At 35.5% G+C, this 23,716-nt stretch overlaps 2 long non-coding RNA genes across 3 annotated transcripts; both read right to left on the reverse strand.

Moving 5' to 3' along the window:
- Positions 1-405: 405 nt before the first annotated feature.
- Positions 406-1,895, reverse strand: LOC112084627. Its single transcript, XR_002898296.1, has 3 exons — positions 1,438-1,895; positions 1,239-1,350; positions 406-512 (listed from the first exon to the last, which is right to left on the reverse strand). It is a non-coding gene; the product is annotated as an uncharacterized LOC112084627 (long non-coding RNA).
- Positions 1,896-2,131: 236 nt separating this feature from the next.
- LOC112084629 lies at positions 2,132-3,097 on the reverse strand. Of its 2 annotated transcripts, none has more exons than XR_002898299.1 (4): positions 2,882-3,097; positions 2,725-2,790; positions 2,559-2,614; positions 2,132-2,451 (listed from the first exon to the last, which is right to left on the reverse strand). It is a non-coding gene; the product is annotated as an uncharacterized LOC112084629 (long non-coding RNA). The 2 variants fall into 2 exon arrangements; XR_002898298.1 differs by having other exon boundaries at positions 2,725-2,793; positions 2,882-3,095.
- Positions 3,098-23,716: the final 20,619 nt, after the last annotated feature.

Genomic DNA, 23,716 nt, shown 5'->3' on the forward strand with positions numbered 1-23,716 from the left:
CTGTTTTGTCGGCGCACATGTTTTATTTAAAATTAATTAAAAATTAATTTTAATTGTAATTTAATTATATAGTTATACCACGTATACTAAATTGTACTTAGTATTAGTTGAACATAGTTAAACTTAGTTGTCCATAATTGTATTTATTTGTACTTAGTTGTCCATAGTTGTACTTAGTTGTCCATCATTGCATTTGAATCAAAAAGGTGAATAAAATAGAATGTAAGAAAAATGAAAAAAAAGATGGTTGATTTCTTTTTCTTTTTTGTTTTGTAAAAAACTCATTATAGATAAAACAAAACATCCAAGATAACATCTCAAATTTAACCAAAAATTAATGAAATAAAACAAATCAAGTACTAGTCAGAACATATAAACATCAAGATAAAAGAAGTCAGATCATGAAACTTCTATGTTCAGCTCTACACCTGAGCTTTTGCAGCTTCTTTTTCTTCACTAGCTGCAGCCATTAGTTCATCAAACTTCTCCGACTTCACAAGCGTAATTTCAATCTACCATACCAAATACCAAAGATAATCATACCATCTCAATCGTAAATACGATGAAATATGTAACTCTTCAAAGACATAACAAATATTCAACAAGATAACAAATCCGATTCTTTACCTCTAATATCTCTAGTACCGAGCAAACTACAAAAGATTAATAAAATCCAGTGATCAATGCCATAAAATCTAGTTTTACAGCTTGAGAACTACAAGAATTGACAAAACCTGAAAAATTATGGTTCTCTAACTGCTTAGTTGCACCCGAAGCTAAAAGAGATAATTAAATTCAAATAGCATTAGAATAAAGAATAAAGAGGATCTTGCTTTATGCACCAACAGAAAATTGCTTGTTAGAAAAAAAATTCAAGAGTCAGTGTACCAAAAACTACTGACATAAACATTCAACAGCCAAACTAAGGAAAGAGATTATTATCAATTAGAAATCTTTTATTATTACTCACTTCTTATCGATGCCATAATCCTGCAGGTTAAATCCAAAACTTCTGAGTCAGAATCACAAAAAAAAAAGATAGGACTTGAAACCGAACTTGTGAAAGCCTAAAAGAAACAATTCTGATTCTAATACACCCAGGTAAGTCAATCTCTCTTTTTGTGAAGAACGTAAGCTAGGAGAAAACACAGATTAGTTTCTCATTCTATAGTTTCCACATAACAGACAAGGCTTCTATAAACAAGGGATTATAAATGAAACCAGGATTTGAGTCATACGTGATAGTAGTGCAAGTCCGTACTCTCCACATGGACTGGGATATCATTGAAACCTGAACGAGACTGGCTGCAATAAGGGTTCCTAGCGCCAATTCAGCTTTTAGACGACCTTCTTCGTTCACCAAGTAAGATCAAATATATGTCAAAGAGAGGAAAGAAGATTATGACAGGCTGGAGCGCGCATATTTAATGATCTTACAGGCCGTAATGGTGATGACTCTTCTTCTGAAACTCAGGTTTATGGGAGGAATACAAGTCTTGGTAGAGATGACAATCAAGTATCTAAGAATGTGTATGTTGTGGTAGAGAAGAACTTAAGCCTCAAGGGAATACAAACGAGTTAGTCTTGATGCACCATCTCTCCACAAAATCCATGATCACATCGTAGACGCCGGAGGTGGTGGTACAATTAAGGAACCGTGTCGTTCGAAGACCTTTGAATCTTCCACCGTCGGGACACATCAGAGCTTGTCAAACTTGGACGATCCGTTCATCCTCCTGATTGGAAGAAGCGAACTTGTACGGATCGATTTTCACTTAAACCATTACTCTCTTGTTCACCCCATGGTGCTGGAGAAACTAACGCTCCTTATGGGATGCTCCTCCTTATGGCTCTTCAAAGTCTCTGATCACAGTCAACATCGTCTCTAGAGCGTGTCCTGAGAATTGGAGATTCGTTGCTGTTGCTGGAGAATTGGAGATTGTTCGCCAGAGAAATCGAGTCGTCAATATCGGGGGAAGTTACGGTTTCTCTGATTAAGTTGTTAATTTTTTAATTATTGGGAAAAAAGAGAAGTTTCAGACCATTTTAGAAAAAGGAGATAAATAGAGTTTGAAAAAAAAGATGATAAATTGATAAATGAAAATAAACTGGATTGAGCACGGGTCATCGGGTAGGAGTAAAAACGGGTGGGTATAACCCTGGTTTTCTTGTGATTATAAAGGCATAGGAGGAGAAACAAAGAATTTCCAGGATTTTCCTTATTAAACAAAAATGAAAATTATATTAGTTATTAGACATACGGCATTTTAGCCAACTTTTTTTCAATTTATGGCTTCCCAGCCTCTCGCTCCAAAGAACCTCGTCCCCCTCTCTCTTTTTCTATTTCAGGTCAATATATACTAATATAACTCAGAGATGATGATTCATGCTCTGTCTAGTTCCCCAAACGCCACCATTTTTTCCTCCTCTGTAGCTTTGTTGCAGATGTATCTGAACACAAAAATAACAGGAAGCTCTCTTAAAAATTTGAAGATGATGGAAAATATAGCAAAACAGGATCTGTTAAACGAGTTAAGGTGTGTAGGATAAGGATTTACCTCTGTTTAAGTAGATGAGTTGTAATGAATCTGTGCCCAGAAGCTCAAGAAGATTACTGCAAACCACAAACACAATAATATATCACTGTAATAACAACATTCAGAAAAAGATGAAGAAGACAAGCAAAAAAAAAAAAACAGTGGAGTAGTGGACTAAACTCTTTACCTCCTTTGGATTCTTGAGAGGTAGGAAGAATTTCAATATAACATGTATTCTTGAATGATGTTAACACTACTAAGAACCGTGAGTTATAATATGAGAATTAGATATTTAGTGAATCAGTAACACATAATCTAATCTAAATGAAAAGTAGAACACTTACCCAGTTGAAATCTGACCCTGAAGCAAAGCGACAATAGAAGACAAAGAAGAAGGGAGATGGCGGATAAATCGAGGAAGGCCCGAAGAACAAGGATGAAGAAGGAGGACAGAGGCGGAGGAGAAAGAATTAGGTCCAGTTTGGTTGCTGGATCGACGCGGCTAGGGAGAGACCCGACAAGGGAGAAAACCTTATCCACGTCGGATATAATTTTGGCCGAAGAATATAATTAGAAATATGTTATTTTTTATTGTTTTTGTTGTGAAAACTTAGAAACTTTATTAATCACTGGAATGTATATATAGAGTACATAGGGAATCTAGGTTAAGTACAATGCCCTGATGGGCCTAATGGGCCGGTATAAGAGTCCATATATGATATGTGTTATAACACTCCCCCTTGGACGAGTGAACCGGGTCAGCTACTCAATCGGGATCTCGATAATGCGCTGGGGAATGTTGCCTCATTAAAACCTTACCAGGAAAAACCCAGTGGGACAAAACCATGGTGAAGGAAAAAGAGTACAACACGCATTACTCCCCCTGATTGTAGCATCACTGCAGATCTCTAAGTCTATGCATTCCTATCTGTTTGACGAGCTTCCGGTGTGTTGAAGTAGGCAATGATTTGGTGAAGAGGTCAGCTGAATTCTCACTGGATCGGACCTGCTGAACGCTGAGAGTGCCGTCCTTCTGCCAGTCTGAGGTTGAGAAGAACTTCGGTAGAATGTGCTTCGTCCGATCTCCTTTGATATATCCTTCCTTGAGCTGAGCTATGCATGTCGCGTTGTCTTCATACATCACCGTGGGCTGTGTGTCTTCGTCCATACCACAATCTCTGCGGATGTGCTGAGTCATGGAGCGCAGCCAGACGCATTCCCTACTAGCCTCATGAATGGCTAGGATTTCAGCATGGTTTGATGAAGTGGCAGTGAGTGTCTGCTTCATTGATCTCCAAGAGATGGCTGTTCCTCCATGCGTAAAAACGTAGCCAGTTTGAGACTTGGCAGTGTGCGGATCTGATAGATATCCTGCATCGGCGAAGCCGACTAACCCATCTTTATTTTGGTTAGTATAGAAGAGTCCTAAGTCTTGAGTACCTCGAAGGTATCTTAGGAGATGTTTTATACCGTTCCAGTGCCTCTGAGTTGGAGATGAACTATATCGAGCGAGGAGGTTCACGGCGAAACATATGTCTGGTCTAGTGTGACTAGCCAGGTACATTAACGCTCCTACAGCACTGAGGTATGGCTTTTCAGGACCAAGGATTTCTTCATCATCCTTTTTGGGACCAAGAGGGTCATCACTTAAGCTTCTAACTACCATTGGGCTGGTCAATGGGTGAGCTTGGTCCATATTAAATCGCTTGAGTACCTTTTCGATATAAGCCGATTGATGCACAAGGATTCCTCCTTTGATGTACTCAAGTTGTAATTCCAAACAGTACTTTGTTTTGCCTAGGTCTTTCATTTCGAATTCTGCTTTTAAGCAGTCGACTGTTTGGGAGATCTCACCAGATGTTCCGAGGATGTTTAGATCATCCACGTATACTGCTATGATTACAAATCCTTTGTTTGAGTACTTCTTGATGAAGATGCATGGACTGATGGGGTCATTTTTGTAGCCTTCTTTGATGAGGTAATCGCTGAGGCGGTTGTACCACATACACCCACTTTGTTTCAGTCCATACAAGGATTTGTTCAGCCTGATGCAGTATTGATCTCGAGATGCATTTTTGTCTTTTAGTTCAATGCCATCTGGGAGTCTCATATATATTTCGTTGTCCAGGGGCCCATAGAGATATGCGGTTACAACATCCATTAACCGCAGATCAAGATTTTCTCTTATGGCCAGACTTATGAGGAATCGGAATGTTGTTGCATCCACCACTGGAGAATAAGTCTCCTCATAATCGATTCCGGGTCTCTGTGAGAATCCTTGTGCTACAAGCCGTGCTTTGTATCGAACGACTTCACCGAGTTCGTTCCTTTTGCGCACAAAGACCCATTTGTGGCCCACTGGCTTGATGTGTGATGGGGTCCGGATGATCGGACCGAACACGTTTCTGAGTTTGAGACTCTTTAACTCCACGTTTATGGCTTCTTTCCATTTTAGCCAATCTGTTCGATGTGTACACTGTGTTATTGACGTGGGTTCTAGATCCTCTTGCGTGAGCGCAACATCAAGTGCTACTTTGTATGCAAAGAGTGCATTTAAGTCGACTTCTTTTCGATTCCATTGTATTCCGGACATATTGTAATTGATGGAGATCTCATTGTTATCTTCTGAACCTGGAGATTCGGCGTCCCGAACTTCCATTGAGGGTTCATTAGATTGAGTCTCAGCCGCGGCTATGTCTGATATTGCAGGAATCCCGGTTTCGGTTATTGCACCTTTCTTTGATTTCCGGGGATTCTTATCTTTGGAACCGAGAGGTCTGCCCCGTTTGAGACGTGGTGCAGACTCTGTAGCAACTTGGGTCTGTCCCGTTGGGACAGCTATTCGTACTGGTGCATTACAAGCTGGGATGTACGATTTGGTTACTTTGGTCGGGTCAGCAAAGGAATCTGGCAATTGATTAGCTAGCTTTTGATAATGAATAATCTTTTGGATCTCTGAATCACATTCTAGAGTCCGAGGATCTTGCCAATTTAATGATGTTTGATTCCATGAAAGATCTTTGACCAGCTTGTTTGTCTCACCACCTAAAGAGGGATATACCGATTCATCGAATTGGTAATCCGCATATCTGGCCTTGAAGAGATCTCCAGTGGTTGGCTCGAGATATCTTATGATGGTGGGAGAGTCAAAACCAACATATATTCCCATCCTTCTTTGAGGTCCCATTTTGGTTCGATGTGGTGGAGCAATGGGTACATATACTGAACACCCAAATGTTTTGAGATGGGAGATGTCTGGCTCATGACCCGAGAGTAGTTGGGATGGGGAATATTTGTGTTCACTAGATGGCCGGATGCGTATGAGTTCAGCAGCATGTAATACTGCATGTCCCCATGCTGAGGCCGGGAGCTTTGATCTCATGAGTAATGGTCGGGCTATCCATTGAATGCGTTTAATGAATGATTCAGCCAATCCATTTTGAGTATGGACATGTGCTACAGGATGTTCCACGGTTACCCCCATGGCCATACAGTAGTCATTAAACGCTTGTGAGGTAAATTCACCAGCATTGTCAAGGCGGATAGTCTTTAGTGGGAAGTCAGGGAAATGGGCCCGCAATTTTATGATTTGGGCCAAGAACCTAGCGAAGGCTTGGTTCCGAGAGGACAAGAGACAAACATATGACCAACGGGTCGATGCGTCTATAAGGACCATGAAGTACCGGAATGGTCCGGAAGATGGATGTATAGGTCCACAGATATCGCCCTGGATTCTTTCTAGGAAATGAAGTGTTTGTTTAGAGATTTTAACTGGTGAAGGCCGAGTGATCAATTTGCCTTGAGAACAAGCTGTGCACATGAGGTGTTGAGGATAAGCTCGGTTTTCTTTGAGGGTATGCCCTTGAGAGTTTTGAATTAGTTTACGCATCATATTTGCACCGGGATGACCGAGCCGGTCGTGCCAAATAGTATAATCAGTAAACCGGGCTTTGAGAGTGGTATTAGCTTCAATCATACTGACTTTAGCATGGTAAAGTCCAGTAGAGAGCGCGGGTATGGTTTCGAGGATTTGTTTATGGCCGTCTACGGTTTTAGTGACTAGGAAGGATTCTTTGTTCCCTTGACCTTGGGTTTCTATGTGGAAACCATTCTGTCTTATATCCTTGAAGCTCAGAAGATTTCTCTTCAAACTAGGAGAATATAGAGCATCTGGTATTTCAAGTTGTGTGCCATTTGATAGCAACACATAGGCATGGCCATATCCTTCGATAAGGTTTGAGGGACCCGCGATGGTGCTAATATTTGCGGTTTGATAGGTTAGGTTTATGAAGTAACTTTTGTTTCTTAAGATAGTGTGGCTGGATCCACTATCTACGACTATGGTTTCCATTTGCTGGTGTGCTTTTCCACCTTTGGATTTCTGACAGGCTAATGAAACTGGGAGCTAATAGACCTCAGTTAGCCGCTACAAATTCCAAGGATTGATCACCAAAACTGGAGAAGCTGCTGGTTGAAGAAGGAAAAACTCGGATCTGGTTTTTTTTTTTTTTTTCCGGTTGATCGTCGTGTACTGTAAGTGTGCGTGAGGGCGCGTCCGACGTTGGATCGACAAACGGTTTTCACCAGTAGATTCGTCTCGTCGAGGGCTTCGATTTGATATGTAGATCGTCTTCTGGTTCCTCACGGTTTGGAAGATATGCGTCTTTTAAGTTTCGACTTGCTTTTAGGGTTTTGGTGGTGGCCGGATTTATTAGGGTTTTTCGCTCAGAGAGTCTTATCGTGCTGATAACGTGTTGTGAAAACTTAGAAACTTTATTAATCACTGGAATGTATATATAGAGTACATAGGGAATCTAGGTTAAGTACAATGCCCTGATGGGCCTAATGGGCCGGTATAAGAGTCCATATATGATATGTGTTATAACAGTTTTTCATTTTTGCTGAATTAGAATAAATGTTAAAAATTTACTAGAAAATGAAGGGTAGTTTTGGGTTTCAATTAAAATAAATCTTAGAGAGACAAACCTAAGATTATAAATCATATATATTATAAGCAAAGTAAAATTTTGAGTTAAAGCTCTCTCATTCAATTTTAGGGTGGCTAATTACCCTTTACCCCTTCTTGTATTTTTTAAATTAATTTTAATAACAAAATTATTAAAAATTGTAAATTAATTAAAAAATATTAAAAATCGTAATTAAATAAAAATATTAAAAATCGTAAATTAATTAAAAAAATGTTAAAAATTGAAATTTAATCAAAAAAAATTTAAATTTAATAAAAATTATTAAAAATCGAAATTTAATCAAAAAATATTTAGAATAGAAAATAACGAAAATTTAAAAATTGGAATTTAATCAAAAAAATATTTAGAATCATATCATATATAATATATGCAAAGTAAATTTTTCGTTATAAGGTCTCTCATTCTATCTCCCTTTATTCGTTAATAAAATATTTTTAATTCCCCTTTATTCGTTAATCGGATTATCTGTTGAACGAGATTATCTGGAAAAAAAATGTCCATGTGATGTGGGAAATCCTAGCTTAAGTTGAGAGCTATATATAAATATATTACTTTTTTTAAATGTATCTTAAGCTCAATTGTGGTTTGGTTTTTACATTGGTCGGCTTTTTATTGTATTGTTTACCGTCTTTATTTTTTATAAATCAATTTTTTCGTTTTTTTCTATTGTTTTTTTCCGTTTTTTCTGTACCAGTAGTAGTGTTCCTCGATTACATGTTGTTGTTTTGTGTTGTCAGTTATTCTTCCTTACTTAACGTGATTAAAACCATGTCAACATATCATAAATCATCTTCATTGTCTAATGAACAGGTTTTAAGTCTTTTGTTTTTTTTGCTTGTTTTAAAGATGGCTTTCTGAATTCTGTTTATTTTTGGAATAATGTAAGAGATGCCAAATACTCTAGTAGGACGCAGAGGAAAAAACCAAAAAAGAAAACAGAAAAAGGGAAAAACGAAGTAGAAAAAATAGAGAAAAAGATAAACTGAAACATATAAAAGATGAACAAAAAGTCCTAGACCATGAACGATAAGATCAAGATGGGTAACACAAAATAGTGAAAAAGAAAAATGATAAGGAGATGAAGATTTCAAAGTTGAAGAAGAAAACTGAAAGAAAAAGAAGAACAAAAATGGTAGATGAAGAAAATAAAGTATAAGAAGATGAAAACCCGACGATGAAAAAGAAAATAAAAAAGAAGAAAGTAAAGATGCGAAAATGACAAACAAAAATTAGAAAGAAAAAAAAGTTTGGATAGGACAAAAATGACCAAGAAGAAGTAAAAAGCAGAAGATAAAAACGGCTAATAAAACCAAAAGAAGAATAGTAGAAAATGTTGAAGAATAAGAATTTAGAGAATACAAAGATAATAAAATAAAACAAAGAAGAAGGGGCAGACAAATAAAACAAAAAAAATCAACAGAAAAGAACGAAGAAAAAACCGAATGAAAAAAAATCAAGAAGTCAAAGAAGATTAATACAATACATAAGAAGAAATAGTCAAAAACAATGAAAGATAAGAAGGAAAAAACAAAGAATAGAAAAGCTAAAAAATAAAGAAAAAGGAGAAGAATAAGAAAACAACGATAATGTGAACAAAAAATAATACGGTGAACAAGTAAGATTAAAAAATAGTCGGATAGGTCGATGACGATGATCAAAAAAAATTAAATGACCAATTGGAGAAGAAAAAAGATAATCAGAAGATGAAGTCATAAAAGAAAACCAGTAGATAGTAGAGGAAGTGAAAGAAAAAATAATAAAATAGAAGAAAACTAGACGATGAAAAAGACAAAGTTGAAAACCCCCCAATATGATGAAAAAACGAAGACAAATCAAATGAATAAGAAGTATAAAAAATGAAGAGAATAAAGAAGAAGAATTTGAAATCAAATAACGATAAAAAGAACTCAAAAATTTAAGGAAAAACCTAAAAAAAAGAAAATATGTTGCAATTTGAGAAGTAAAAAGGCAGATATGTCAAAGATCTTTAAAATATGATGAAGAATTTGGAGAGAGGAAGAATAATTGGAGAGAGGAATAAGAATCTGTTGAAAGAGAAAAAAAAAATAAAATAGAAGACAAAGTAGAAGAAGAAGAAGACAGGGAAGAGAAAAAATTGAATGAAAACCTTAAAAAATGAGGAATTGGAGAAAGTAGAAGAATATGAAGATGAGTTAAAAGCCGAAAAACACCAGAAGAATAGAAAGTCGATGATAACGAAGAAGATGATGGCAATGAAAAAGGAAAAGAAAAAAAAAAAGAAGAAAGAGAATAATAAAACATTGAAGAAGAAGAAGAAAGGAAATAAAACCTGGAAGAGAAGAAAATCAAAAGATGTATGAAAGGAAAAATGAAAAAATGTGGAGAAGAAAAAGAAAACGTGAAAAAAGAAAAATCAGCAGAATAAAAAGTAAAAAAAGACATAGAAATTGAAGAAGAAAAAAAAATGATGGAGAAAAAAAAATTAAAAGATAAAAAGAGAAAAAGATGAATAATTAATATTAATCTTATTTTAGTTTGTGTTTATTGATTTCATACACTTATTAGTATTGATTTTAAAGTTTTTAATGTTAGACAATGATTATTTTTATAGGTTAGCTTTATTTTAATTTTGTATGTATCAAATTCTTGATTTATGACATAAAATTTTATTTTAGGTTTCAATGAAATTTTTCGGTCCGCGCAAGTCGCGGGCTAAACACCTAGTCCTAAAAGGAAAAAACGTTTGGAAAATTGTGCTAAATTTCTAATTATCTCTTGAAATTTTCATTAATACAATTAAGCTTCTGCTAGTCTATAACTCTATCGACATACACTTAATGACTTACACATGCGTTGTTGTCATCTCTCTTTCTCCCTCATCTCTCTATTTTCTCATGCTTCTCTTGTAATCTTCTTCATCCTCGAGAGCGTCTCTTCAAAAAACAGCATTTCCAAACAGTATCAAATCACCGTCATTGGAGTTTGCCATTGTCATCAGTCGATTTCTGCTCTTGCTTCTGTTTTTATCCCAAGGGGATCAAAGAAGATGAATCTCCACCACACCACCAATAATAACAACATCGTTGATCTGCTCAAAATTTAATCTCTAAGCTACTCTGCAAGAGCACTGATGTGCAGTTGTAGTATTGCAGGGGTTGAACCACAGAGACAAGAAATCACTCAATAAACCTTAATAGAATTCGAATTACGCTAAGCAGAATTATAAGAAATAAATAACGATGCAACAGAAATAAACTAAGCAGCAGGAACGTTTGTAAGATTCGGATGGATGGAGATTAGGCTTAGGGTGTTTCTCAGGAAATCAATGAATGTAGATCAATCGATTAGTCATGATTCAGTTTTAAGAATGGTTCTTGAACTCAAATCACACAATTATAATTAACCAACCTCCGTTGTGAGAATTATCTAAGTTAAAATCCTAGAATTCCAAATTTCTTTGCAAATCATACAGATTTAAATCAGCTTTAATGCTCAAGTTCGATATGTTCACAAAGTATCTAAATCAAATTCCTTTGCGAATAGCTACTTTGCTCACCCTAGGTTCTTTCCAGTGATTCAACTACACTTCTGTGTCAATTAAGCAACCTAAGATCTAAGTTCTAGGTGATTAATCTAGAATTAGCTTTAAGAACAACCTATGATGAAGAACTAAATAGATTATGAATCCTAACTAAATCAATTAATCAAACATTTAGAGAAAACCTTAATGAGAACCCTAAACCTAACAAGCTAACTACTCAGACATGGATATTGAAACAATAAACATGATTGAATCGATTGCAATAAGAAGGTGAATAAAATAAATAAAGGGGTTCAAATCTTTTTTTCTAAACGAACAGAGTTCAGACTTGTCTCCCCAAGATCTCAAAATCGCAAAAAGCCTAAAGCACAAGTTATATCTCTCTCAAAAATCCAAGGTGTCGATGAAAAGAGACAAAAAAAACCCTATTTATATCTTAAAAACACGTATTAGGCTTCTTTAGAAACTTCTGAGCCCAACTCCTTCTTCAAACAGGAAACAAAATCGCGTTTTCCTCTTTTTTTTGACCAACGTCAAGCGTTACTTTCCATGGTGTCGTGCGACACCAATGCACATGATTTGTCCTTCGCGAATTTGATCTTGATTTAGCTCCAAAGAGCTACAATATTACCAATTAAACTCCAAACGTACCTAAGACCTATAAAGACTCCAAAAGACTCTAAAAACACTAGAAAGACTCTATAAATAAGACCTATATCATGGTCAAAAACCATAAAAACCATGATATATCAATCGTCTATATAACTATGTGGAATACTAAAGCGCAATAAAAATATCAGCAAAGAGATACTAGATCTGCCTAATGAAAAGCCATATCTATAATCTATCAGATATGATCAGAGCCAGTAAAAATTATGACTCAGAATCGGAACGTTCGATTAAAAATTGATGCTGGGTTGGTTTCACATTGGTCTAATCACCCTGACCTCTCTACCATCGACCAAAGTTTCCTTCTCGGCTTTTTTTGCGAGGAAAATCGTCTCCGTATCCATATTCAAACTGCCGCAGCAACCAACAATCTTATCAGATTAATGCTAACATATTTAATAACATGCATCTTTGAAATCTGGATTACTCTTTTAAATTCATTGTCAAGACTGGTAACATATTTAATAAAGTGTTACAAAAAATAATATCTTTAACAGTCAATATCATTTTTTGTTATTATCAATGTAACATATTCTTTGCATAGTAAAAAATAATGTAAGATATATATAAATATATGTGCAACACCTTTAATAATTTATATAACTTATTACTATTATTAATCTAATATTATCTTTGTCGTGAAAAACATAATGTTATATGTATAATACTATAAATGTTAACCCATAACAAAATATGTATCTCATTAATATAATGTATATACATAAGATTTATTAGTCTTTATAACATTTAATGACCCGGTAAATTGTAAAATAATATTACAGTTATTTGTAAAATATTTTTACATTTACTTGTAACAAGCTAAATAAACAGTTTCATATTAGATGTTCACGATTGATTTATTGATACCACAACGAAATGTTGGCCAAATTTTCTCACAGTCAAATAATAGATATCCACAAATTTATGATAATTTGAATTAACCTATCAAATTTAGTATTAAACAGTTAACAAATAAAACATCTGATAAATAATTACCTTTTGGTTACATCTTGTTACATGTGTAAGAGTTTTATGTAATATGAGTTTTAACAAATGCATATTAGATATGTGGGGTGGAGAGAAAAAAAAATACATATATTAGATTTCGCTGCAACCTGTATCAATGGACTTTTCTATTATCTGAGTAGTAACCTGTAATAAAACTTCGTTGATATGGTATAATATCAAATAGAGTAAGTTGGTCTTTACAGATAACCATTAGAATAGTTATTTCTAGTTTTGTTGGGCTTATGGTTATATCCTCAATTTCGACTGCTTACATGAATATTATGAAGACACTATTTTTATTATTTACTTTTAAAAAACAAAATCCCAAATTACCTTGTTGGCACTCAAAAACGGTAGATATAATGACAATGATTAGTTAGAAATTAAAAATATAAATAAAAAATTATTATTCCCACCTAATTTATATTTTAGTTTTGTATAATGTAAAAGACATAAAGCAAGTTTTGATTTATTACACTGAATGATATTTAAATTTTCTATATTTTAAAATTTATTCTACTATAATTTAGGTATCAAACAATAAATATAAAGTAACATAAAATCTATATATGCAAAAACAAAATATTCATTTGGAGGTTGACAAATAAACTATAGTAAAACAGATATTAAAATGTAAGAAAAATGTATGACAATAGATCTTAAACAAAGAAACACATAAAGAATTTCAGTATTTCAAAATATAGGAAACTAGAAAGCAAAAAATGATGATAATAATTGTTTTACTCAATAAATATTTTTGTTAGCATCACTTAAAAATGATACAAAACTTACATCACTAAAAAATTGATACTAATCTATTTATATCACATCATTTAAAGAAAATTGATACAAAATAAATTTACATCAATTAGATCATTAATGGAAATATTGAAAGGTGGTATTCAATATTTGTAATAGGAATTAAATAAAACGATGGAAAATTGTATCAATTAATAAGTGATGTTAGTAAAATTTTATTAAATAATTAATATAAATAATTTAATTTGTTCAAAATATGATTGTCCCACATCGATAAAGTGAACATGAGAGGAGAAGATTTCTCCACTATAAAATAACTCATCATTCAACATTAATGTTAATATATAGCTAAATCAAAATACATTACATCGACACCCAATTGATTTTAATTATTAACTATAGCAATTTAACAATTAAAAATTAAATAAAATGTAAAAAAATTTAAATAATATTATAATTAATCAAAATCATATATAATAATTAAATTTAAGTATCAATTATTTACAAATAATACAATTATTAACATCGGTTATTAGAAGTGAAACAAATAATAAACAAATAATAAAATCATTTATAATAACTGATGTAAAATTTAATGTTATTTTTAAAAAATTGATACACATTAACATCTATTATAAAAATTGATGTAATATTTGGCTAAAACGTATTTGCATCATCACTTTCAGAATCATTTATTTTAGTGATGCAAACTTTTTTTACATCATATATAACTAACGCAAATATATAAAATAAATGATGTAAAACACACAATTTTTTTGTAGTGATATTAGAAGAAAATCAAATTTGGAGAGCTTTATTGTCTAACATTGCTAAATTTAGAGTGATTAATCATGAATTTTCTGATTTGTCATATGTGACACCATTATAGCTTGTTTTCTCTTGAATTTGTTTGCTGATACCGGATAAGTATCATTGCTCATAAGAATTGATTCAATTGCAGCCTTATTCATTTGGTTTCTCGAGAATTTTCTTTAATTTGTTTTGCAGATTATGGAACATTCACGAATGTGTCTCATACACATCAAGGAGAGTGCACACACGAAGAAACCTCATTCCCATGAGACATTGGATGCGAAAAGCAAGACACACTTGAGTAGTAGAGCTCCTCTGGCCAGATTCATATCTACACAGAACGAGATTCTTGCAGGACATGGAACAAGGACTTCTACATCTCGCAAACTTGCATGCATCACCACCTCGCAGCATCACTTATTTGTCCAGAACCAGAGTAAAATTTGTTGCACAGGCTCTTGATCCAAACATCAACTACATTGAGAAGCTTAAGATTAAGCTTACACCAACCATTGATTATTCCACTCTGGAAATGCTTGGAATCAAAGAGGATGTGGTATGGTATCTTGATTCACTTGTAATAGACCTTTTATGGAGCAGAACTTTTTAACCTATGAGAGGTACACTAGGAAGTTTATGGCATCTGTCACCTTGTGCTACAAGAAGAAAGCCAACCCCAGAGCTTTAGATGGCACATTTTCCTTCTCTATTAAGGGGCATCTTCATTCACTAACTTTTTTAGAGATGTGTGAAGCTCTGAAGCTTCCATACAATGATGAGATGACTTTGGAGAAAGATCCATAAGAAGATCTCTGAAGAGTAATGGGTCAAGGAATGTATGATAAAAAATTATTAAAAGCTTCTGTCTGCACTCACCCTGCAATGCGATTTGTGTACAAGTTTCTTGCACACACCAACTTCTCCAGGACCAACCAGGCAAATGTGCTCAAGCCAGAGCTAGTTACCTTTCAGCTCCAATTCACGGATCACCCACATTTTCCTTGCTTTGCATGCATCATTGGCAAGAATTTGGTGAAGGTCAAGCATGAGGTTCTCAACTCTGATTACCAAGACTTTTCACTAGCCTTTGGGAGAATTATCACCGCTGTAATGCATGCATCAGGAGTTGATTTATCAGCTGAGACTCCTCTTCGTGAAGACTGGTTTGATCTTTCTCAGTTCTCCAGAGACAGAACCATATCCAGAACGCATATTTACCCAATGGGGTTTGCTTACAAGTTCTGCACTAGCACATCTGAGTTCAGAGTTCTTTTACCATCAAATTCAGTCCCTAGATTCATAGATGGCGCACATCCTGGGTGGAGACCAGGTATAAATGACTTCTTACCATCTGTTCCAATTCTTCTTTTGATTGTGAGTCAGTTCCTGGCTGCAAAAGCCAACAGGGTTGCAGCTGAGACTCGCAGAAGACTCCAGCCTAAACCAGCACCCAACAGAGCGAGATCATCTCGCACCAGCACAACCACCAGGAGTGATGCAGACTTTTTTGATGAGAACCACTGAAATTTTTAATGAATGTTAAGAGCTAGTTGATTGGAAGTTAGGTCTAAGTGTACAGATTTTCACATGACATCAACGGACTATTTATACTTGTATTTTGGTGAAAATTTTCTAGACTACACTCAATGGATGCATGATGATTGATCTTAGTCAGGAAGTATGGTCATTGAGATTTTGTTAGTTCCTGCGATTTTTAAACCTCTTTTCTATGACTAGATATTTGTTTTCTTTGAGGACAAACAAAAGTTTAAGTTTGGGGGAGTTGAGAACATTGGATTTTTACCATTTTTATGGATCACTTTTAATGTCTTTTGCAAGTGTTTTAACTCATTTTTCAATTTTTAAAAAAGTAATTTCTATGTTTTAGAATTTTATAAGACTTTTTAGGAAACTTGAACTTATGGAGTGCATTTTGGAGCATAAGTACATTTTTGGATAAACTAAGGTCGTCAGAAGTTTGGCAACCAATGATGACCTTCTCACCGTCCGATAATTTCCAAATTTGGATACATTTTAGAGGAGACAACTAGTTTTCCAATGCACTTGGATTCAATGTATTCCAACGGTTAGATCTCCAGATATCATCAATGCACTGAAGCCAAATTAACACAGTCCAAATTTGTGGAGTAGCTCTCACCCGCGGCCAAAGCACCCTACACCGCGGCTCAAGTGAGTGCGCGCATATGCTTGATAAGTCCAAAACTTATAAAAAACCTTTAAACTATCTATATCTTAATGACCAACCAAACACCCCTACACCTCATAAAGACATAGCCGCAGCGATAAATGATCAATGGAGCGAGCTTAAAGCCCCAAAAGTCGAGCTTAAACCTCTACCCGTCCGGCTTAAGTACGCTTTTCATGGACCAAATTCAACTTATCCTGTCATTATAAACTCTGGTTTGACAGAAGAAGAAACCACAATGTTGTTGTCCGAATTGAGAAAGCATAGAAAAGCCTTAGGATACTAACTTGATGACTACCTGAAATCTCTCTAGATCTTTGCATGCACAAGATTAATCTTGAGGATAATGCTAAAAACTCAATCGAAAGCAAAGAAGACAAAATCTTAACCTCATTAATGTCGTCAAGAAGGAAAGTATGAAGCTTTTAGAGCCGGAATAATATTTCCTATCGCAGACAGCACTTGGGTTAGCCCAGTTCATGTTGTCCCGAAGAAAGGAGGAGGCACTGTCATTAAAAACGATAAAAACGAGATGATTGCTATAAGAACAGTCACGGACATCGTATGTGCATAGATTATCAGAAACTGAATGCAAAAACTAGAAAGGATCCCTTTCCTCTTCCTTTCATCGATCAAATGCTAGAAAGCTTAGCTAATCACCCCTACTATTGCTTCCTTGATGGATACTCCAGATTTTTTCAAATCCCTATTCAACCGGAGGACCAAGAAAAATGAAATTTTACTTGTCCATATGGCACGTTCGCCTGCCGATGTATGCCCTTTGGACTGAGCAATGCACTTGCTACCTTCCAGCGGTGCATGATGTCGATCTTCACTGACTTTATTGAAGATTTCATGGAAGTATTCATGGACGACTTTTCAGTCTATGGATCTTCTTTTAAAAATGCTAACCAACCTCAGTAAATTTTGCGAAGATGTGAAGATAAGCACTTAGTATTAAATTGGGAAAAATGTCACTTCATGATGCGTGATGGAATCGTATTTCGGCACATGATTTCGGGAAAAGGAATTGAAGTTGACAAAGCAAATCAAATTTATGACAAGCCTACAACCTCCCACAAATGTGAAGGGCATTCATAGTTTCTTAGGACACGCTGGATTCTATAGGCGTTTCATAAAAGATTTTTCTTAAATAGTCAGGGCCTCTTATGCGTTTGCTTTGCAAAGAAACAAACTTCAAGTTCAATGACGAGTGCTTAGCCGCTTTTCATAAAATAAAAGAAGCCCTTGTTTCTGCTCCAGTCGTGCAAGCACCTGATTGGGAACTCCCATTCGAAATCATGTGCGATGCAAGTGACTATGCAGTCGGAGTAGTTCTCGGCCAAAGAAAAGATAAGAAGCTACACGTGATCTACTACGCAAGCAGAACCTTAGACAAAGCTCAATGCAATTATGCAACTACAAAAAAAGAACTTCTAGTTGTCGTATTTGCATTTGAGAAGTTCCAATCTTACCTCGTAGGATCTAAAGTTATAGTTCATACTGATCATGTGGCAATAAAGTACCTAATGTGTAAGAAAGACGTGAAACCACATTTGATAAGATGGATCCTCCTACTGCAAGAATTTGATATCGAAATTCGAGATCGGAAAAGAGCAGATAATGGAGTTGCATACCATCTTTCACGCATTTGAGTTGAAGAAAAGCTACCTCTAAATGATAATTTGCCGGAAGAAAACGTCTATGCAATAGATGCAGTTCCCACTAATGCTGATACAGCACCACCACAACAAGTAATACGATGATCAGATGCTTTCCACACCCCATGGTTTAGGCACATAGCGAATTACCTAGCAGCTGATGTAGAACCACCACAATTTTTTGGATATAGGAAGAAGAAGTTTTTGCAAGGCGTAAGACATTATTTTTGGGATGAACCCTATCTCTACAAGAGAAGTGTTGATGGTGTATTCCGAAGATGTGTGGCTGAAGACGAGATGGTAGAAATTTTATTCGGATGCCATAACTCATCTTACGCAGGACATTTCGCAACATTTAAAACCTTTTCGAAAATCTTACAAGCAGGTTTTTGATGGCCTACTATGTTCAAAGGCACTCAAGATTATATATCGCGATGTGATAAATGCCAAAGGATGGGCAACATAAGCAAAAGGAATGAGATGCCTCAGAATTTTTTTCTCGAAGTCAAAATTTTTGATGTTTGGGGGATAGATTTCATGGGACCATTTCCAACTTCTTTCGGGAACACTTACATCCTCGTAGCAGTAGACTATGTCTCTAAATGGGTTGAAGCAGTCGCTAGCCCCACCAATGATGCGAAAGTCGTCATCAAGTTGTTTAAATCGATAACTTCCTGTGCTTTGGAATTCCTAGAATCGTAATAAGTGATGGAGGATCGCATTTCATCAACAGAATTTTCGAGAATTTTCTAAGGAAAAGTGAAGTCAAGCATAAATTCACCTCTCCATATCATCCTCAAACTAGCGGTCAAGTAGAAATCTCGAACAGAAAAATTAAGTCAATTTTGCAGAACAAACTGCAGTACATCGCAAGAACTGGACTACCAAGCTTTACAATGCACTGTGGGCGTATCGAACAATATTTAAGACGCCGCTAGGGACAACACCATTCAATTTGGTTTATGGAAAAGCATGTCACCTTCCAGTAGAACTCGAGTCTAAAGCGCAATGGGCTATCAAGGATATGAACATGAATTTAAAAATAGCTGGAGAAAGAAGACTACTTCAACTTTACGAGTTAGAAGAAATAAGACACAATGCCTACGAGAACTCAAAATTCTACAAAGAGAAGATTAAGGCATATCATGACAATAAAGATTGTTCATCAATCTTTTTCTTAATGATAAAGTTCTTCTTTTCAATTCTCGTCTTAAGCTTTTTCCAGGAAAATTACGTTCTAGATGGTCCGGCCCCTTCACGATAAAGGAAGTCAAGCCATATGGAGCAATTGTCCTATGGGGAAAAAGTGGAGATTCATTCATAGTAAATGGACAACGTGTCAAGCCATATCTAGCCGAAGAAGGAGAAGACGAGAGAAAAGTGATGATCTTGATCAATCCACCATCTCTGAAGAAAGAAAAGAAAGGCGAGTGATCAATCAAAAACGTCAAGCTAACGACTTAAAAGAAGTGCTTAATGGGAGGCAACCCACTCAGTTTTTTTTATTTCCCTTTGACCTTTATTTTTTTAATTTATTGCTTCGTTTTTATTTCATTTTATTCCAGGTTTTTACAAAGAAGAACGACTAAAAGATGAACAGGATTCATAAACCAGAGAAGAAACAATCATCGCGGTACATAGGAATCAGCCGCAGAACATCCCTTTTCGACCACAGTCAAGAGGTTTAGACCAGCGATCATGTCTTTTACAACCATAGTAACATCTTTTTTACGAACAGCATTCTCCGGCAAGATAAGGACACTAAACCATTTCTATTCTCTACTTTCTTTACCATCCCTTCTTAGATTTTATCACACTGAGGACAGTGTGAAATAAGTCTGGGGGAGGATGTTCATTCTACTACTAACGAAATTTGATTTGTTTTGAGTTTGTTTTGCACGCATAAAAATTTTTAAAAATCTTTTTTAAAAAGTTTTCAAACCAGGAACACAAGAAACATTACTGTGATAATTTAGACCAGTGTGCTTCTACGCTATTTTCTTGTTAATAACTCTTTTGTGATTTAGGACTAGATTAGGCAGTAGCTAGAGTACTTGCACTACGAATTCCCACCAGAAGACTTTTATTCATGGAGATTCTTTCTGACAGGATATACTAGCTCATCTTATTTAGACTTAATCTTGACTTAACTCTTTCATTGAGGCATTATATCAGGGAAACGAATCATACATTCATGACTCTTTTACCCTTTTACCATTCTTTGTTGATCCTGAATGACTAGTTCATCTTTAGCTAGTTTGCCACCTAACCTAACCTCTTTCAGGCCACATGCATTCTTGTTTTTCATTTTCCTATATGTAGATATGTGCAAAAAAGTCGGAGAGAAAGATGATCAATGAGGTTTTCAGTCACTGAAGACGGAGACATGCAAATTCACCGGAATGATTCAATATATGAGAAAACTTGGTTTACCTCAAAAAACTTCAAAAAATGATACATTTTCGTCTCTTAGGCTCTCTCTTAATAAAAAGTTGTTTCCCTTTTCAAAAAAAAATTGCAAAAAAAATCGAAAAAAGGGAGAAAAAGAAAAGAAAAGAAAAATAAGAAAGGAAAGAAAATTTTAAACCTTAGAAAGTCTAGGAGGATCGAATTTTATCCTTGAGGCAGGCTTTAGTTCGATTATTTGGAGTTTTGGAGATCATCTTTCTGATTCCCGGAAAAGATCTAAGTATGGGGGAACAACTGTTTTCAACAAAGGAGGAATGATTATGCAACAACATATGTCAAAGAGAAGTGACTGAAAATTGCGGACATCGACAGGTCCACTCTCTCTTGCGGTTTTGCATAATATCTTGCATCCTCCAGGTTTTCAGGTAACCCGAAACACTTTTAACTCCACCACTTAAACAACCCTTAATACCAAACGCTGTCTACCATGAATAATGTTTCTAATGAGAATTCAGTATACACTTAATGAATGAAAGAGCTATTTGACTGGAAGTTAGATCTAAGAGTGTAGAATTTCGCATGACGGATCAACAGACTAGTTATGCTTGTATTTTGGTGAGAATTTTCTAAACTAGATCCAAGCAGATGTTTTACGATAGGTTATGGTTTAGAAGGACGGTCACTGAGATATTGTTTAGTTCCAGCGGATTTTTAAAATTTCTTTCCAGCTTAATCGATGTTTATTTGAGGACAAAAAATGTTTAAATCTGGGGGAGTTAATAACACCAGATTTTGATTACTTTTATCATATTAAAGTCTTATGCAGGTACTTTAATTCTGTTTTCAATGTTTTTTAAAGTGTTTTCAATGTTTGAGAGTTTCAAAAGACTTTTCAGGAAACTTGGAATAAAGATGTGCAATTTGGAACAAATGAGCAATTTTTGATAAATGCAGAGCGTCAGAAGTATGGCAGGCGATGAAGATCTTCTCAATGTTTGATCACCCCCAAGCTTTGAGACAACATATGAGGTACAACTAGCTTTCTAATGCAATTGGTTTGAAGACAATGCAACGGTTAGATCTTCAGATACTCCTGATGCACTAAAAACAGAGAATGCAGTTTCGAAAGAGAACATTAGCCGGGACCGCGGCCAAGCCATGTTTCCCCGCGGGTACAGGAACCACGATCGCGGCCAGACAACGTTCACTTCCCAGAAAACCTAATTCAGGCTCAAGTTGATTTTCTTCATTATTTTTGAAGCCCTAAGTGTCCAAGACAACTCCCAAAGCTACAAATACCCCCTTTAGGTCATTCTAAAGGGCAAGGAGAGTGTGTGCACGAGTTTAACAAAAACCCTAGAGAGTAGCTGTCTTCGAAGAGGAGCCGTTGAGGAGAGCATCATCGCGCCTCCATCTGCGCTTTTGTTCTTCGTTCTTCTTCCTTGTTTTCTTTAATTTCCAGCAACTTTAAATACCTCATGATGCTTTGTTACAATATGTTTGAGTACTTTTTCAGTTGGGTTTGAAGAGATTTTTCAAAGGAAATTTCGTGTGTCTATTGCTATGAATCACTAGATTTAGGATTAATAATCTTCTAGGTGTTTTTTGTTTACCTTTATTCTTATTGCATGATTCTCGGCTGGCCACTTATAATTCGATCTAGATATGATATGTTGCAAATGTTTTCATTGATTGTCTGACCTAGGGTGAAACAAGCAATTCTGCCATAGGAGTGGAAACCTACCTATGGATGAGTTGTGAATGTTGATGAGTCTTTTTCAATCTATTGCATCTTCTCCCTTCCATGGCCAGAGTGAAAACCTATTGGTTAGGGTTGCGAGAGATAATTGGTTAGTGCTGCGAAAGTAGGCTAGTCATACTACCGTGCCTCGAGTTCTAGAATATACATATTCGATTACCTTTATCATTTATTTCCATCATAGGTTTAGTCCATGAATCCCTGCGAATACCCTTAAGCCCTGCGTCCATTTTTAATTGTTTACAACCTCGATTTTAACTTGCTTTTACCTGCTTTCGTTATCAATTGTTTTCTACTTGCTTTCTAGTTTAGATTTAGTGACACCCAAAACCAAAAACCCAAATTGTTTACTTCTAGTCAGATTTAAGCATTAGCGTGAATTCGTACTGAAACAACTAAGTCTCTGTGGATTGATACTCTAAGTACTACAGTGCACATCTGTGCACTGTAGACATTTAGGGATTATAAATTTAAAACCTGAAACTTGGTAAAACCGACAACCCGGTTTTCCATTGCATCAGGCCGTGACAAGGCCACCCGTGGCCGGCTCATTTTTCTCTTCCCGACTTATTTTCCATTTTTCCCATAAACCGGAACTTATGCAATCCCGATCAATCTCGGATTTGAACCGAGATGTTTCTGTAATGATTTTTAGTGGCCTATACGCCAGGTAAGTTCTTATAAACTTTTTAGAATAATATTTTCCTAGAAAAACAACTTTTCAGAAGAGAAGATTTTGGATTAAAAAGGTTTTTCTCGTCATATTCTCCAACAAGCTTACATATTTTGAGAAAAGACCAGTTTTCCAATCTGCTGTTTTTATCCAAATTTTTGATCCGACCTCAATATTTTTCAAAGAAGATTCCAAATTTATCATTGTCTCACTCTTTCCTGAAGGTACATATCCATATTTTTCACTTTTTCATATGAACTCAATTTTTGGGTTTTTTAGATTCAGTGAGAATTCACCTTGGGATGATTACTGTAACATCCCTATCCCAGGCTCCTGAGAGGCGTCGAGATTGGGTATGTTAGGTTGGTCGTCTAAATGCATTCGGTAAGACACCTAGTTTGGTCCATTGGTGAGCACACAAGATCGGCAGGAAAACACTCAGATAACAATCAACAACATAGACATAGCTGATCTAAATATACCTGAAAATAAAACAAGGGAAGAAAAGTGATGAGTCATGGGGATTACTCAGCAATGATGGACCTTAAAGAGGCCCACAATACCATCAGACTAACATAATTATATTTAAAAAGTCTAATCATAAAACGGCCTAAGCAACATTAAATATTATAATAAAACATTTCAAGTTTGTTTCTAACAATCAATCACACAACAAGAAAAAGTAACCATAGCATACAACTACTAAACAGC

The sequence above is a fragment of the Eutrema salsugineum genome, unplaced genomic scaffold (genome assembly GCF_000478725.1).
Source record: "Eutrema salsugineum unplaced genomic scaffold, Eutsalg1_0 scaffold_4, whole genome shotgun sequence".
Classification (NCBI taxonomy): Eukaryota; Viridiplantae; Streptophyta; class Magnoliopsida; order Brassicales; family Brassicaceae; genus Eutrema; species Eutrema salsugineum.